General features: G+C 38.0%; 1 long non-coding RNA gene across 1 annotated transcript; it reads right to left on the bottom strand.

The window, feature by feature from the left end:
- Positions 1–6,588: 6,588 nt before the first annotated feature.
- On the bottom strand, positions 6,589–6,984 carry LOC126618690 (uncharacterized). Its single transcript, XR_007621811.1, has 3 exons — positions 6,930–6,984; positions 6,725–6,846; positions 6,589–6,639 (listed from the first exon to the last, which is right to left on the bottom strand). It is a non-coding gene; the product is annotated as an uncharacterized LOC126618690 (long non-coding RNA).
- Between the last annotated feature and the right edge of the window lie 2,597 nt (positions 6,985–9,581).

Below are 9,581 nucleotides of genomic sequence, written 5' to 3'. Positions count from 1 at the left end.
GAACGGAGAAGAAGAGTGACAGAGAGAGTGAGAGAGTCGTGAGGGAAGAGAGAGAGACAGTATGCAGAAAATAGGGAGAGGATTGAGGGATGTGGGGATCCCACGTGGTCCTTTTCCAATCCCCAACTCCAAACCACAAAATTTTAACCTAAAAATCTAAGTTCCATCCTTAATAAATTCCATTTTATTTTCAAAACTTAGGAACCTAGATAATTATCAACTTGAGCTTCACATACTTAGTATTTCTTAAGGGCAATTTCGTCCATTCACAGCCACGAATGTAATATTTTGGAACGGGCTGTGACAATCTCCCCTCCTTATAGAATTTCGTCCCCGAAATTCCAGCAACCAACTAAATCAACCATACTCCAACAATAGCTTCGGGTAAATCTCTCTCATCCGATTCTTTTTCTCCCACATAATTTTCTACTGAATGATTTCCTTCACAAAGCTTTTACCACTTACTCTGTCTTAATTCTCAGGACCTTCTTTTTTCCAATCCAAGTCGTCCTTGGTTCCTTATCAAGTCGAATCCAATTTAATTCTCAATAGTTGCACTAGAATCTCATGTGACGACTCTGCCACCTAGCGACAACGCATCGAACACAAAATACATTAAGTACCGTTGCCCTGTCTGGGAAAAAGTTATTACTCAGCACTGGAGTAATTGTACTAACTTGGTACATTGACCAACTATCACTTCAAATTCGATCATAACCATCTTGTGTACAAGGAAGCTTGTACACATAATCCAAAGTAATATCTTTCCATTTCCACTGCGAAACAGAAAATAATTATCTCAATCCAAAGGTTTATCTCTTTCTGCCTCAATCTGCTGACCAAATAAAACTGTCGAATGGTATGATAAATCTTATTACTTTTGGAATATTGCAGAAGTTGAACAGTGAACTTCGTCCAATATTTGCTTGCTTCAAATCCTCAGCATTAGGCACATACTTTTTGTTTTCTTGTATCCACATACCATTTGATTCACGAATCATGTACTCATTCTTTTTCCCTTCTTTCTCTGCCTTGGTTAATTCTTAAATTTCTTCGTCAAGCATTTGAGTCTCGAGTACGACCTTACCAAAAATGCCTAACTTGAAAATTAGCAAGTAGAGCTTCTTCTCGATCTCCAATTCTCAACTTTTCTTCCGTTGGTTTTCAATCCACAAGATGATACTCTTGGCAAACGTGCCAGACATTAATCTTACTGGAGTCTTCTCATCAAGTGCTTCAGCTACAACAATTCACGATCACCCTGATCGTACAATCATAATCACTAAGTAATTCAATCCACCTTTGTTGCCTCATATCAAAATCCTTCCAAGTAATGGATATTGAAGACTTTTTGGATTCGTAAAAATCTTGCATTCTTACCAAATATAATGCCTTCATAACTTCACAGCAAGAATGGTAATCATGACTTCCAAGTCACCCGTAGGGTAATTCATCTCATGAGGTTCCATTTATCGTGAAACGTATGCAATCACCCTAACATTTGCATCAACATGCCTCCAATACCATTCAAGAAACATCACTAAAAATTTATGATTACCACTATTCTCTGGGAATACCAGAATACGTGCATGAGTGAGGAAATACTTCAGTTGTTGAATCCTTTGCTCACAATTTCCTTCCCACTCATACATAACCTCTTTTCTCAACAGTCTCGTCAATGACAAAGCAATGACTAAAAACTCTTTCACAACCATCCAAGATAGCCTGGTAAGTTAAGAAATTCCAAATCTCAATTACGACTCGTGGTTGTTCCAAATTCTCAATTTCTGCTACCTTTTAAGGATTCACTTGAATACCTTAAGCAGATATAACCTTTCTTAGAATGCCACTTGATTCATCCAACATTCGCATTTGCTAAACTTAGCATACAACCAACGTTCTCTTAATCTTTGCTTCACCGACTTAATACGTTTACATGCTCTGCTCTAGCTCAGAATATGCCAGAATATCTTCAATGAAAATGATATCAATTATCAAGGCATTATTGGAATACTTCATCCATCAACTCATAAAACCGCATGAGTATCCACATAGCATCACCAAACTTCATAAGGACCATAACAAGTCCAGAAAACCGTCTTATGATCAATGTCGCTCAAAATCTTCGATTGGTAATAACCAGACCTCAATCAATCTTTGAAATTACACAAACATCTCTGAGCTTATCAACTAAACATCAGTACACTATCATGGATAACGGTTCTCGATCGTTACCAATTCCATTGTCTATAATCAATGAACAATCTCTAAGTCCATTTTCTTCCTCACCAACGAACTGGGGTTCCCCCAAAGCGTTGTACTAGGTTGAATAAAACTTTTATCAACCAATTCTTTCAACTGAATTTCCAATTCCCTTAACTCATCATGAACCAATCTTTAACATAAATTTATACCTGGCAACAATTCAATAGTGAACCTCACATCTCTGCCTGAAGGCAATCCAGGTATACTTTCAGGGAAGACATCAAGAAAAGTCTAACCCTTTTGACATTATTCACACTACTCCAAACAACATCATTTAGCACCACATGAACTAAGTATTTTTGACAGCCTTTCGAAAACAATCTCTTTGCTTTCACAGCATAAATAAAGGCCTGACTCAATCCACTTTGCATACTTACAAAAGAAATCTCTGGTCATCCAGATCGATGGAAAGTACTGGTTTCCCGTAACATTCCGTCTTGTCACAATTATAACCAACCAATCTAATGGAACAGAATTAACTGATACAATATCTATTCTATTATTATTAAGCATTCTAAACAAGTACAATACTAACATAAAATAACCTACCGGTTTGCTTGCTTAACGAATCCACGAATGAGTTATTAATATTACGGTCTGCAGCCCGCAATACTGATAAATCATCGTTGTCTCGATAAGTAGGTAACCACTCTCAAAGATATAACATTACTAATTTGTCACTCAATGCAAAATACATACACTCGTCTCAACTACATTTATTTACTACTCTCTAGGTAATAACATACATAATAAGAAATATATCAGCCGAAGTCAACTAGAATGACCAATACGGCTGATTCAACTCTTATCTCAATAATACGTCGGCCGGATCCACTCCGCGTGGTCGGTACGGCCGAGCCTATAACTCACCAATTTCTCATGCGTCAGCCAGATCCACCTCTCGTGGCCTGTACGGCTGAACATATAACTCATCAAATCTCTCTGTACCCACGGTCAATCCGACCAAACTACTAAGTCCATAAACCTGCTGAATCGATACTACGATGTCATAGAAAACTGTTGGGTACAACTGATTCTAGGGACGATTCACAATTCTGTGTCCCCTCTGTTCACATAAACACATTCATTAATTTCACACTTCCCAAAGTGTTAATTTTGTACCTGCTGCACAAGGTACATTTCCTTTACTCGAGACACCTTGTCTCAAATATCTGGGATTACCAGTATATCCATCACTTCGCCTCTGACCAGTGGCGTTAAAACCTCTGCTGGAAGAATTAACTCTAGCTTCACTTCTTTTTAAACTCTGAATCCTTCGATATTCTTGATATGACGAATCATTAACTTTATCGTCTTCTTTTAATTCCCAATCTTTTCTTATTCTTCTTTACTCTCGTTGATCATGTTCTCAGAGTCCTCAAGGCTCAACAACATCTAGCATACTCCTGATAAGAACTACAATGGATAGTGGTCACCCAAAATACCACTTCCCTTTTGCCACCCAGCTTAAAACAACATAACACCTCCACCAAATTAGCAGCAATATCCGAATGGAAACGAGGCTAGTCTGAAAACTTTCTATAATATTCATTTATCGTCAACTTCCTTGATTCACATTTGCAAACTCTTGCTTACTACCATCGATAAATGTCGGAGGGATAAACTTTTCCTTAAACAAGTCCTTAAACAATTCTCAATCGACTGTTCCTCCGGTGACAACAAATCATACTCCTGTTTCCACCAGGATACAAATTCATAACCAAAACCAGGTAGTCGTCTCGACCCCTTGTCAGAAGGAAATTTCCTTTGACTTGCATAATCTGAAACATCTTTTCCAAATGGTTAAACCGTTACTTCGCTCCCTCAGGTTCATCATTTCATAAGGTGATTCAAATTCGACTTATAACCCGTCTTAAAATGTCCCTTTTAATAATAAACTGAATCACCATAGTGGTAGTTTTCCCTAAACCGCTAAATCAGGGAGACTAAGTTCCTCTAACTACGTGGCTTGCTACGAGGCGGTGTAGTTCTGACAGAATTCACTAGAACTTCTCAAGATGTCCAAGATTGCAACCATGCTCTGATACCAACTGACACACCCCGTCCCGAAGGAGGGCATGCTGGCCGTCACGTGAGAGTGACGTAACCATTTGCACAGTACGGAAGCTTTAAGATACAATTTATAAGTTGATACACCCGAAGGTGAGTCCTAATTTTGTCCAATCTGTCAGAACACCGTCGAATTCCTCGTAGTCACCACACCTTTGTGATTCCTGAACCTGGAGGGGCGCAAAACCAAAATTGAGTGGGTCAGTAAAACAATTCTTTTCCAAATCCAAACATTTCTCAAAACGTTGTAACCCCTCTCCGTAAAACCTGTATACTTTCCCAGAAATGTAAAATATAAATATACATATATATTCTCAATACTTCAATTCATTAACTCAACATTTTTCAGTACAAATATGCCATGCCATGTCGGAATTCAACAGTTAATTATGGATGCATCAACAATAATCATATCAGGTGCAAGAAAGTTGTTTGTACCATACTTGACCAATCCCGAAACTACCGAGCACCGGCCAACGCTATACTGTCAAGGACCCAGAAGAGTTCCCCTCCGACCAGGAGGCCAATCACTACTCGACACGTGTCAAGATTAGAAGCCAATCAGAGCGCAGCACGTGTCAACATCAAGAACCAATCATAACATGACACATGTCAATGTGACAAAGCTACAAGTTTTTCTATAAATAGGGGTCATTCCCCCACAATATTGCCTAATGCCATTTGTGTTAAATCATTCACAAGAACTCACTAAATTGAGAGCTTGATCCTTTGTACTTGTGTAAGCCCTTCACTACTAATAAGAACTCCTCTACTCCGTGGACGTAGCCAATCTGGGTGAACCACGTACATCCTGTGTTTGCTTCTCTGTCTCTATTCATTTACGTACTTATCCTCACTAGTGACCGAAGAAAACAAGCGAAGGTCACAAAACCTGACACTTTCTGTTGTACCAAAGTCTTCGCTGATTTTGTGCATCAACAAAAGTAATCAACCGGAGGCCCTCTAATAGCCCTGCACGGTTGAACCTAGAGCTCAAAATCTATCACTCTCACTCTGCCGGAGTCACCTCTGTGACCTGTACGGCCTTCTGCACACAAGTTACGCTCTAGTGCTTTCTCATCAATCATCTGTGCACATAATCTAAGGTCACCCACCAGTCGAAATCTCACTAACACTCTTCGACTGGCCCGTCGCACCCACTCCGCGTGGACTGTGCGACCAGCATCTACTTGGATCCAAGGCGAGCGTGCGATGCGGTGAATACTATAAGCACTAAACCATGGTGCAGGATTTGAGCTCAATATACATTAACATCATCATATCAGTATTTAAATACTCACCTGATACTCACCTGTGCGTCCGCCGCACCATTCATTCATATGCATCATATCTCAATTTCATACTTTTCATATCATTTCATGCATGGCAATTCAATTCACATTTCTATATACTTTTCATATACTTTTATGCATGGCATCTCAATTCACATTTCAATATACTTTTCATATAATTTTATACATTGCATTTAAAGCATACTTTCATTCAATTTCAATTTCTGGGAAAACGTCAAGTATATATATATACGGAAAACAAAACTGCCCACTCACCTGGAGTTCGCCCTACAACTCCCTAGCACAATACGCCAAGGCGTCATGACGATCGGCGCCTAAAACAATAATCAATTCCAACCTCAGAATTCATATCGATAGAATATATAACTTATATAAAATACGTCACTACGTAGTTCAATCCGGAAGATCCACCACTCAGATTTTAAATCCATAACTTCCAGAGGTCCACAATATATCTCTAGGATAACATCCTAAAATTTCATTACCATCCAACGGTCGGATCTCCGTCAATTTCCAAAACTAAGTGACGGTTAACATTTTATTTTATGAACTTACAACTCCAATTCCGGAAGATCCGTAACTCGGATTCCCAATCCGTAAGTTCCAATAATCCTCAAACATTACGTATTGCAACGTATTAAAGCTTGGTAACGATCCAACGGTCGGATCATCAATTCACATTTTCACCTAATGCGAAAACTATAAAACGTTATTCGAACACCTAACCAACAATCCTTAATAACTTTCTCATACAGTGCTCAATTTGGGTATATGAATATACCACAGTGATCTACTCGACGTCACGGACGTCGAAATATTTTTAAAATAATTTTTTACTGTAGCACGCGCCCCCACGCGCCAAGGAAGGCACGGGTCCACGCGTGCCCACGCGCACCTTCTTCCTCGCGGGTTCGCCGGACTGGTTTTTCCGGTGGCCGGAAAACTGGGGAATTTTCAAATGCTTCGTTCTCCTTCGTTTCTCAACCATTTTCTTCGTATAATATATCAATTTAAAGCCCTCAACATGTAGAATCACAATATACTACTTTTAATCTTCAAAAACAACTAAATCTCACCGGAAAAATCCAAGCAAAACCGGCCAAACTTAACCCTCGTGATCCCGACGTCCAAATCCTTCCAACGAAGCACTCCGAGCTTCCTTGGGACCTCACTAAGCTCACTATGAGCTTGGATTGTCCTAAAAATCAACCAATTCAAAGCTCATGAACAGTACACATTCACGGCAACTTTAGAAACTAGGGTTTTCGAAGTGGAACTTACCTTAAACTGGTACCATCGTGATCGTGGAGGTTCCAGGAGTTTGATGGTGGTCTTAACTCCGTCGTTGGTATAGATTTAGGATTGTTTTGTGGTTGGTTTGTTTGAACGGAGAAGAAGAGTGACAGAGAGAGTGAGAGAGTCGTGAGGGAAGAGAGAGAGACAGTATGCAGAAAATAGGGAGAGGATTGAGGGATGTGGGGATCCCACGTGGTCCTTTTCCAATCCCCAACTCCAAACCACAAAATTTTAACCTAAAAATCTAAGTTTCATCCTTAATAAATTCCATTTTATTTTCAAAACTTAGGAACCTAGATAATTATCAACTTGAACTTCACATACTTAGTATTTCTTAAGGGCAATTTCGTCCATTCACAGCCACGAATGTAATATTTTGGAACGGGCTGTGACAAAAAAAAAATTGAAATTTAGTTTTCAAAATTTGGCATTGAGTTTTCACTCTTTAGGACATATTTACTTACAAGGAATGAAATTTGAAAACCAAGAGTATCATTGTTATTCATATGTTTACAACAACCACTGTTTCAAAAATTCCCACCTAGGCGGTTAGCCATCAACCTGATTAATCCTTAGACATTTCAAAATTAAGAAAGGGCTTAGGCGTCTGCCTAATCTACCTATGTGCCCACCTTGCCCGCGCCGCCTAGACCCACCTAGGCACCTGCCTAAGTCGCTACTTTCACTTAGACAAAAAATTGATAACTTTCATTTTGCATTTTAGGGCGCCTATACCTCTTTAGGCGTCCGCCTAGTTTGCTTGCCTAGACCCACCTAGACACCTGCCTAAGTCACTACTATCAATTAAACAGAAAATAGATAACTTTCGTTTTGCATTTTATTTTTGTTCAATAAATTGTAAAAGACTTGTTGAATACTTGGATGAACACTCATTAAATGTTTGCACCCCATATTTTCAGTTTGTTCTAATACTTTAATCTCGCTCTTTTTTTATTTTACAATTTATGTATCACAATACAATTATGTATTTTTTATGATATAAATATACTTAAATCCACCTAGGCGCTAAGTCTCAGTTCATCACCCGACTAGCGTCTAACATCTTTTAAAACCTTGCCAACAACCAAAAGAATGAAAAAGTAGACGAGTCTCAAGTTTTGGGTATTAAATACCTGAAAAACAAAAGATATCTTGTTGACACAAAGGAATGTTTATCTCATACTCATTTCTTCTCATACTCATGTTTATACTCATTATAGTTCAAACGTCCAAAATACCTTTAAAAAAATGCAACACGAATGACATGAAAATTATAAACAAACCAATTTGTTAAACTGGAGTGACATCATTAACAAATTGTGTCATGCCGACGATGGCAAATTGCAACAAAATTCTAGCAATAACAACAGCAGTGCTTACTTTCTGTTACAATTTTTTTCATAGGCAGCCACTCTTTTCCTCTTTCTTTTTTGGAGTAAATTGTAGCAATGATCCTTTAACTTTAATCAAATTAGAGCAAAGATCCTCCAATTAAAAATCCATTATCATTAGTCCCTCAACTCATTAAAATTTATAATTATGGTCATTTTCGTCAACTTCGTTAGAATTTTGTCAAAATAAGTTATGTTAGAAGAAACATTGCTACAATTGGGGTCCCTCAACTCATCAAAACATGTAGCTATGGTCATTTTCGTCAACTTCGTCAGAATTTTGTCAAAATGAGTTATGTTGGAAAGATCATTGCTACAATTGAGGTAAAGTTGAGAGACCATTGCTTCAATTGAATTAAAGTTAAAGGACAATTTCTCCAGTTGGATTAAAGTTAATGGACCAATGGTAATGAATTTTTAGTTGAGGGACCATTACTCCATTTGAATTAAAGTTAAGGGACCATTGTTACAATTTACGCTTCTTTTTTGTTTCCATTTTCTCTCGAATTGGTATTGTTAGGTCAAGTTTTCGTGGCTAAAGAAGAGCAAGACAGATTTGCAAACCGAAGTTCGAACCCTCGGTCACTGCCCAGGTGCCCAAGAAGATAGGCAAGCACAGTTGGCACCGACAACATTTACATACAAGACACCTAAGCTATGGTCAGTGGTGGAGCCGGGATTTTGTAATAATGGGGTCATGATAAATAAACTTCTCACAAGGAAAAAAACTTAATGAACTAACCTACTTATAAGTATAAATATATGTGTCATTTAATACTATTGTCTAGTGCTATTCTTTTTCACTTGTAAATGAGAATTCTTAGGTTCGAATCTCGTGCATGATGAGTTGACAACCAATTCATTCCCCCACCCTTTAGTATAAATATTTCGTTGTATTAAAAAGATTACAAAATATATGTAATCGGTTGCCCTGAGTCTTAGAAGAATGTCTTATGTTACAAATGCTCAATTATTAGATCAATTTAATCCATTGAAAAGAAAACTAATATTTATGATAATGTAATCAAATTCAAGACTTAATAGAAGATAGTTGCTGAAACAATTAATGAGAGATGTAACTAAGTGAATTCTGTAATATTCTAATTAGAAAGTGAAAGATGAACATATGTAGTGCACAAACTGGTCAAACAAAGACCCGCCCACATGAATAGGAAGTAAAATTCATATCTCCAGTCCAAAGGAAGAAGCCAAATTCCAAATGGATGGTATGCAAAATATCTAGCAC

The sequence above is a fragment of the Malus sylvestris genome, chromosome 4 (assembly GCF_916048215.2).
Source record: "Malus sylvestris chromosome 4, drMalSylv7.2, whole genome shotgun sequence".
NCBI lineage: Eukaryota > Viridiplantae > Streptophyta > Magnoliopsida > Rosales > Rosaceae > Malus > Malus sylvestris.
This window is presented reverse-complemented; position numbering and strand designations above follow the sequence as displayed.